Below are 9,156 nucleotides of genomic sequence, written 5' to 3' on the forward strand. Positions count from 1 at the left end.
AGAGAGGGCAGGGCCTAGTGGGAAATGGGTATGAAAATAAAAGGGTGACATGAAGGATCCTCATGTTATGGAAATGTTCTGTATTTTGACTACTGATTCTAGTGTCGTGGGTGATAGTATTGTACAACAGTTTTCCAAGTTGTTATTACCAGGAAAATGGGGTAATGTGTACATGAGATCTCTCCATATTATTTCTCACAGCTGCATGTGAATCTATAATAGCCTAAAAATATGTTTAATTTAAAAAGAGCAAGCTAGGTGTTTTTTTAACTCAAGGAAATAAATCATGCAAACAAAAATTTCACAAATCTGGAATTAAGTTAGAAAAATCATTTTGAAAAGAAACGGACCATTTTCATATTTCCCAAATCCTATTTAAAAATTGTGTTACTGTGGTAAAAAATATGTATCGTCAACTTGAGTAACACAGAGATCCCCTCAAGTTAATGCGTTTATTCAGGAATGTGTAGCAGATTTGCAAATCTAGGCTATAAGTGCCATGAAGATTGTAAGTATATCCAAGGGGGTTAAGGCAATGGGAAGCTTTCAAAGGCAAATGAAAAAAGTACTTGTAATTTGTTTTGAAACAGAGAACATGGGGTACAGGGGCTTATTGCAGGAGTTGATGCCAGTTCATTAGTGGAGAGTGTGTCTTGCAAGTATTCTTGTGCATCCAGTTAGCTGTCCTTGTGACTCACGTAGCAGACTGCAATTTATAAAGTCCTTGGCAGACATTTCTGTTATAGGCATACGTGCTTAAGAACCCTTCGGGTCTTTGTAATAGATCCCCCCCGCCCCACTGCCCCACAGGCATGTTTGCATGAGTGCTCCCTTCTCAGCCTCCTGGGTTTCTGGGTTTCTTTCTTTCTTTCTCTCTCTCTCTCTCTCTCTCTCTCTCTCTCTCTCTCTCTCTCTCTCTCTCTCTCTCTCTCTCTCTCTCTCTCTCCTCTCTCTCTCTCGCTTGCTTTTGTTAGGGTTTGGCACAAGTTACTTCATTTCAATTCTGACACCTTGCATGATATTACAGCATTTACTGTTTAAACTGTTAAATGTATAGTTCTGTGACATTAAGTACACGTTCATATTGTTGTGCACCCATGACCAACATCCATTTCCAGAACTTTCCCATCTTGCAAAACTGAAACTTCATACCCATTAATAACTACCCATTCCCCAAAACATGTAATGCTTCACAAAGTTTTATGTCATCTTTGTGCAGAGGCCATGCTAATTTATTCAGTAGCATTTCAATTTTGGCATATGTGCTGATAAATCGAACACCCAAATTCTTTCCTATTGGTGGCTGTTTTTTTCTGATCTATATGCAATAATACCTGGGTAGTAATCCAAAGACATCATCCTGGTAGCTCTAGGATTTACTTAACATGCTGTAGTTAAGAGCCAATTGTTTAATCTGGTTATTTTGCCTTGAGGCAACTTTACAGATATTTTAAAGATTATGTTTGTAAGTAAGTTGATTCAATTTGGAAATATCTGTCTTCTTTCTCCATTTTTTTCCTGTTTGTTCTATAAGGCATGTGGTTGGGTAACCAGAGATGCTCATTTTTTTGACCCTAAAATTCTGTGTGATTGTGAATTATATGAACTCGGATATGTTTTGAGGGTAGGTCAGTTCCTTCTTAATGTAAGAAATCAACAATTTTAATATATCCTTCTAGGAAATTTTTGATTATCTCTCTTTAAATGCACAGGATTTTAAGACTTCTGTTTTAAAAGCTTTCTTGTATGTATAATTCTTTTCACAGGCACCTTGAATTCTAGAAGTATTTAGCAGACTATGTTCTACCTGCTGGAAGCAAAAATGCTCGTTCCTCAGTGCTACAAAGAAATGGCACTTGAACATAAATTTAATTTTCTTAGCAAGGCAATTTTTACTTCTATAGAAGGGTCCGTCTCACAGATGGAAAAATGGTGAGAGTACACCTGGATAAGGGAGGGGAAGGGGTTCTTATTTCTGACACAGGGACCCCCTACTGCTATGTCATTCCTCTGTTTGCTAGGGTTGGACCGCACAGTCTAAGCTAATTCCGATTGGCTATTTTAAAGAGAGCAGGGGTACAAGCCAGAGTCTGGGGTTTGTAGTTTGGCAGGAAGACCAGGTCAGAGCAAGTGATCAGGAGAAAAGATGTGAACTGCTGTTTAGAGCTGGCAGGAAAGTTGTTTACTGAAACTAGAGACAAGGGAGCAAAGAGAACCAGGAGTTAAACTTTAAAAGAGAATCAAAGAATAAGAGAGCTGAACAGACTGACATACGGATTCTTTGAAGAAAAAAATTGGAGCTCACTATATCTTAACATATCTAATTTCTCCAATTTAGTTAGGGATACATTTTTTAAACCTGTGCAAAACATCTAAACAAATTTCTCTGATATTGAAATATACTGAGTGCTTAATGTTGTTTTACCTTGCCATGAAAAGTGATTTTGTTTCATTTTTTTAAACACACCTTAATGTTTAGAAGAGTTTTAGATTTACAGAAAAATCAAGAAGTTAGTACAGAGAATTCCATGTATCATGTACTCAGTTTCCTTGACTATTATATCTTACATATTATTTGCATCACTAACATTTTTTGTATCAGCATGACACATTTATTGTAATTAATGAACCAATATTGATACACTATTATTAATAAAAGTCCATAGTTTTTATCTATTGTGCTGAGGACATATTTTTTCAAATCAATTGGACCAAAGTCTAGGACTATGATTACTGGATCATATGATAAGACTACATTAGCATTGTAAGAAGCTTCCAAATTTTTTTTCAAAATGCTATAGCATTTTGCATTCCCATGAATAATAAACAAAAGTTTCTGTTGCTCCACATCCTTGCCAATATTTGACATTTTCAATTTTTTAAAAAATTTTAGCCATTCTAACTGATGTATAGTGGTATCTCATATTTTTTTTAATTTGCAATTACCTAATGACAAATGGTGCTGAGAATTTTTTTATATCCTTATTTTTCATCTGCCAGTCTTCTCCGGTGATATATTTGTTCTGATCTATATACATTGTATTGAATTTGCTAATATTTTGCTGAGGATTTTTGTGTTTATGTTCAAAAGAGATATTGGTCTATAGAGTTCCTTTCTTATAATGTCTTTATTTGGGTTGGCTATTAGGGTAAAACTATGGCCCACTGAATGAATTTTTCATTTTCAGGCTTTATTCTGCCTGTAGAAATTAGTTTCTCCTTAGTTCAAATTCTTCAGTGATTAATTGTGTTTGATGATCAGTTTTGTTTATGAAATAGTCTGTTTTGGCTAGGCTAGGTCATCTGGCCTTTTATATACATTTTTGAATTACCTGGTCTGTATTTCTAACTAATTTTCTTGATATTTTGGTAGAAAGTATAGTATGCTTGTATTTTAATATGAGGAAAATTGACACTTTTAGTATGTTGAATACTCCAAAACATAAACACATTATGCCTCTCCATTTAGTTAGATCATCTTTAATTGCCTTAACCAGCATTTTAAAGTTTTTATAATGTAGACTCTCTAAATTTTTGTTCGATATATACTTAAATGTTCCTTATTTGTAGTAATTGTAAATGGTATTGTGCTTTAAAATTTGATTGCCAATTGTTCATTGCTAGCATATAGATATTTTCAATTTTTTGAATTTCCCTTATATCCTATAACCTTGTCATTTATTAGTTCTAGAAATGATTTTTCTTCTTGTTTGTTTGTTTGTTTGTTTTGTTTTGGTAGATGCCTTATAATTGTCATACTGTCTACAATTATAAACAATTTTATTTATTTATTTCCAATCATTATGCCTTTTATTTCTTTGCCTTGCCTTATTACACTGGTTAAGACTTTCAGTACTGTTAAATATGAGTGATAACAATGAGCACCTTTGCTTTATTTCTAATCTTTGGGGAAAAACATTTAGTATATCAATATTAATTATCATGTTAACTGTAAGCTTTTTGTGGATGCTTTTGTCAGGTTGAAGAAGTTTCTTTCTAATAACTTTCTGAGAGTTTTATTATTAATGTTTTTTAAAATACCTCTTCTGTATCAATTGATATCTTGTAATTTTTTTCTTTAAAAAATTAATGTGATAAATTATATAAATAATATTTTATGTATTAAACGAAACTTGCATCCTTGGGGAGAAAATATTCTCTTGGCTGTGGCAAACACTCTTTTGAAATATTCTGGATTGGATTTGCTAATTTTTGGGGGGAATATTTGCAACTTTTACAACAGACATTCATCTTTAAAAGACATCTTTACTTTTGTATCAGGTATTGGCTTTATAAAGTGAATCAAGGCGGGGATCCATGATCTCATCTCACTTCTGCCTGTGACATAGGCCTGGCTTCTGTTCATAAGTCCCTATTGCATCTTTCTTTCTAAGCAGCCATATTTGTCAGCCTTTTCCTTTGGCCTCTCAGCCTCCTCAGACTTTGGGATAGTGTATTAGTCTGTTTTCACATTGCTATAAGGAAATTTCCAAGATTGGGTAATTTATAAATAAAAAAGATTTACTCGATTCACAGTTCCACATGGTTGGGGAGACCTCAGGAAACTTACAATCATGGTAAAGGGGAAGCAGGCCTGTTTTACATGGCAGCAGACAAGGGAAAGGGTGTGGAGCAGGAATTGTCAAATGCTTATAAAACAGTCAAATCTTGTGAGAACTCACTCACTATTATAAAAGAAAAAGCATGGGGGAAACCACTCCCATGATCCAATCACCTCCCACTAGGTTGCTCCCTTGACAACTGGGGATTATGAGGATTACACTTTGAGATGAGATTTGGGTGGGGACACAAAGCCAAACCATATCAGATAGGTTTGCATAGAACTGCCCACTGTGAAACTTGTGGCAAGCCAGTCCAGGAGCTGAGAGACCAAGAAATGGGCAAAGGGAATGAATTATCCATGGATGAAGTTCATGGGGGACATTGCAGGTGGCAGCCATTTCTATTTGGAGTATCTTTTAGATACTTCTGCATGAGTATAAGGATGTCTTGTAAGCATCAGCATGTTTAGATAAATTGTTAGCTGAGAGCCATCTATCACCCTGTGGTAAGGAATGGTGGTGAGCAGCCGCTGCAGCAGATGGGCTGTGGGCTGCCTATTTGGTGACAGCAGCTCAGCTAGCAGAAGCAAAGTAAAATGGCTTTAGTAAGAATTACAATGGGAAAATGTTTTCTCTTTGAAGAACTTGACAGTAAAAAATTGGCTTAGTTAAAACTAATATCTGGGCTATGTATGTATACTTATGTTTTTTTTGAAACAGAATCTTACTCTGTAGCCCAGGCTGGAGTACAGTGGTGAGATCTCAGCTCACTCTAGCCTCTACCTCTCCAGTTGAAGTGATTCTTCCACCTTAGCCTCCAGAGTAGCTGGGACTACAGGTGTGCTCCTCCACACCCAACTAATTTTTGTATTTTTATAGAGATGAAGTTTCACCATATTGACCAGGCTGGTCTTGAACTTGTGACTTCAAGTGATCTGCCCACCTTGGCCTTCCAAAGTGCTGGGATTACAGTGTGAGCCACTGCACCCAGGATATTTAGGTATTGTTTTAAAGCCTCTGTTCTCCCTTTGTAAAATTTCTTAGTCAACTGAATCCTATGTCTCTATTTCCTTCTGCCCATCCCTCCTTCCTCTTGCCATCCTCAAAGCCACATTAGGGGACAACAAAAGAAAGAATTATGACAGCCCGGGATCCACTGGAGAAAATGGAAAGGACCCCAGATTTCTCTTTTGGAGAGAAACCTGTTTTTCCTCATGGTACCCCCAAAGTTGTAAGTGGACAGATAAAGCTCTGCTCTCTTTTGTTTGGAATTCTTTGTGGCTTTTTGGGGAGGGCCATAGATGCTTGAAACTGTGAGAGGATTTGACCTTGATGTGTGTTTGATGGTTGGTAGTGTGATGGTGGGCAAGCTACAGTGTTAGAGGTGGCTAAGGACAGTTATTAGCAGGAGATGGTCCTTGCTTCAGGGGGCTGCTTGGTTCTTTGCATACATGGATAAGAAAAGCATGGTTCAGGCACTAAAAACTTCCTGCTTTCTTAGCCCAGTTCCTCAAAGAACTCTACCCTAAAATTATTAAGCTAACTGTGAAACAAGCAAAGTTGAAAAGACCACCTATCAAACTAAATCAGTCTTTGAAACTCTTTGTAAAAGTAATTTACGTATTTAAAAGAAATCTCCATTTTTAAAGGCTTACCTGGCTCGCACTTAAACTACTAGAAACTTTATGGGGAAGAGAATGTCTTAAAGTTTACATAACAAATCCTGCCTTTGTTTGGATCTAAGTTTTGTGTCTTTGAGATGTAAATTTTCTACCTAGTTTCCCCTGAGTCCTGTCTTTGGAGATGCGAATTTAGAGTTGCTTCCCTAACAATTGTTTAGGGCAAAAAACAGCTATTTAAGAGATTGACAGCCTAAAGTTGGGGTAAAACTGAAAACTGGGAAATGAAAAACGTTATAAACATAGGTTCTGCTTCTTTCTGCATGTCTGTTATGTTTATATGTGTCCTGGGTAAGTGATATTTTACTACAAAATATTCAAACAAGCTCTAATTAATTGTAAAGAGAAATTAAGTACATAAATAAAATATCTTACTAGAAAAATAAAAGCTCAAATACCTGTTAGTTCACATGGTTTAATAATCTTTGGTAAATAAAACTAATTTCAAAACTTTCTTCAATGATTTAAAATCTGAAAGTTATGCTATGGTAAATTAAGTAATTCTAGAGTTTTTATTAGAAATTTGGGTTACTAAGCATTAGACTAGTCATTAATATATGTAATTAAAACTGTTGTATATAGAAGAAACTATTCTACATACAGAGTGTTTATATAAAGAAAAATATGTAATTTTGGGAAAGAAGTTTATAAAAAACTCTAAGATGTGGTTTTGCTTAAAGGAAAAGTAATTTTTTCTAGTTGAGAGGCTATTTAAAAGTTGTTTCAAATGAAGAAAAAAATACACATAAAACTAAATGGATAGAAAGAGAAAGAATAAAAGGGCTGAAATGAGAAAGCTTTGATTCCTATGTGGCTACATTCCAGTTAATTGAGGTACATTTTAGGTTGATTATTCAAAACCATTCAAATTTTTTTGGTTTAGGCATTTGTTACTATAAATTTTTCTTTAGCACTACTTTTATTGTATTCCATAGGTTTTGGTACGTTGTTTTGTAATATCATCTTTGGTATGGAGCTGCAGCTGTGCTGCATGTTCAGTGAAAGTTACCAGTGGAATTTAGAGATGACTCAAATGCCTGGGGATTTGTTTCAATGGATGCATAAAGAGATGCAAACTAAGATGCAAAAAGCAAAATATTCAACCCCTTGGTTATTGTTATCTATAACTGCTAAAATGAAGGAGAGGAAGTGTAGGGTTGAGCTTTGAGGCTGGACTAAGCTGAGGTGTAGGTCTGTCTGAGCTTAGATCCCTAGCCTCAAACCTACCCACGAAGGGAAAAAATTATGCTAGGGCAAAAGAAAATGACTCTGAGTCCTCTGGTTACCAAAAAGGTAGCCAATGGTGAAGTGGTTGGGGTAGGGGCTGGGGGGAGGCAAAACTAAGTAACTCTTAAAACTAAAAAGTAAAAATTTTTAAAAAGTTTTATTTTGTGAATTGATATCATCAGCTTCCTGAGAAACCTTTGCTGAACTGGATCATGGGAGTAACTACTTTGGGATCAGTGTGTTTGATTTTGAATGCTGCAGAGTAGAGGAGCATGTTTAGGCTGATGCAGGACCCATAGCTCACTATTGAACAGTTGCAGATGATTAGTGATGTTGAGCATTTTTTCATATGTGTGTTGGATATTTGTATGCCTTTTTTTGAGAATGTATATTCAGATACTTAGACAACTTTAAATGAAATTATTATTATATTTCTTTTGAGTTTTTTTGAGTTCCTTGAATATTCTGGATATTAGTTCCTTGTCCAATGAATAGTTTGCAAATATATTTTTTTCATTCAGCTTCTTTTAACTGTGTTGATTATTTCCTTTGGCAAAAGCTTTTTAGTTTGATATAGTGCTATTTATCTATTTTTGTTTTTCTTTTTTGCTTGTGCTTTTGGGTTTTTAATCATAAAATCTTTGCCTAGACTAATATCCTGAACTGTTTCCCCTATGCTTTCTTGTAGAAGATTTATAGTTTTGAATCTTATATTTAAGTCTTTAATTCATTTTGAGTTGATTTTTGTATATGGTAAAAAATAGAGTTCTAGTTTCATTCTTCTGTATATGGATATCCAGTTTCCCAAAACCATTTATTAAAAAGGATATCTTTTCCTCAGTGCATGTTCCTGGTGCCTTTATCAAAAATCAGGGGGCTAAAATACATAAATCTATTTCTGGGTTCGTAATTCTGTTCTGCTGCTTTATGTGCCTATTTTATATTAATATCATACCGTTTTGATTACTACAGCCTTGTCATATATTTTGAAGTCAGATAGCATGATACCTCAAGATTTGTTTGTTTTGCTCAAGATTTATTTGTCTATTTGGGCACTTTTTTGCTTCCTTATGATTTTTAGAATTTTTTCTATTTCTGTGAAAAATGTCTTGGTATTTGATAAGGACTACATTGAATCTGTAGATTGCTTTGGGTAATATAGTTATTTTAATAAGATTAAGTCTTCTAATTTGAGAGTATAGAATGTCTTTCCATTTGTTTGTATTCTTTTCAATTAATTTAATTAGTGTTGTCATTTTCTTTATGGAAATCTTTCACTTCCTTGGATAAATACATTCCCAAGTATTTTATTTTATTTCATTGGTACCTATTAAAAATGAGATCACCTTCTTGATTTCTTTTTCAGTCAGTTTATTCCCAGCATATAGAAATAGTAAGTTTTGTATGCTGATTTTGTATCCTACAACTTAGTCTAGTAGAATTTGGCAGTGAAGTCGTAATGCTCTGGGCTTTTCCCTCTTGGGAGACTTTTGAATACAAATTCAATCTTGATGCCTGTTAGTGATCTGTTCATGTTTTCTCTTTCTCTTTTCCTGATTCAAGACTGGTAGGTTTATATGTCCATGAATTTATCTGCTTTCTTAATATTTTCCAGGTTTTTAAAAAATATACTTGTTTGTAGTACACTCTGGTGATCTTTTGCATTTCTGTGCTATCAGTTGTCATGT

General features: G+C 34.7%; 1 non-coding gene across 1 annotated transcript; it reads right to left on the reverse strand.

Moving 5' to 3' along the window:
• Positions 1-1,174: 1,174 nt before the first annotated feature.
• Positions 1,175-1,281, reverse strand: LOC118146519 (U6 spliceosomal RNA). Its single transcript, XR_004732379.1, has one exon. It is a non-coding gene; the product is annotated as a U6 spliceosomal RNA (small nuclear RNA).
• Between the last annotated feature and the right edge of the window lie 7,875 nt (positions 1,282-9,156).

Source organism: Callithrix jacchus, chromosome 12 (assembly GCF_049354715.1).
Source record: "Callithrix jacchus isolate 240 chromosome 12, calJac240_pri, whole genome shotgun sequence".
NCBI lineage: Eukaryota > Metazoa > Chordata > Mammalia > Primates > Cebidae > Callithrix > Callithrix jacchus.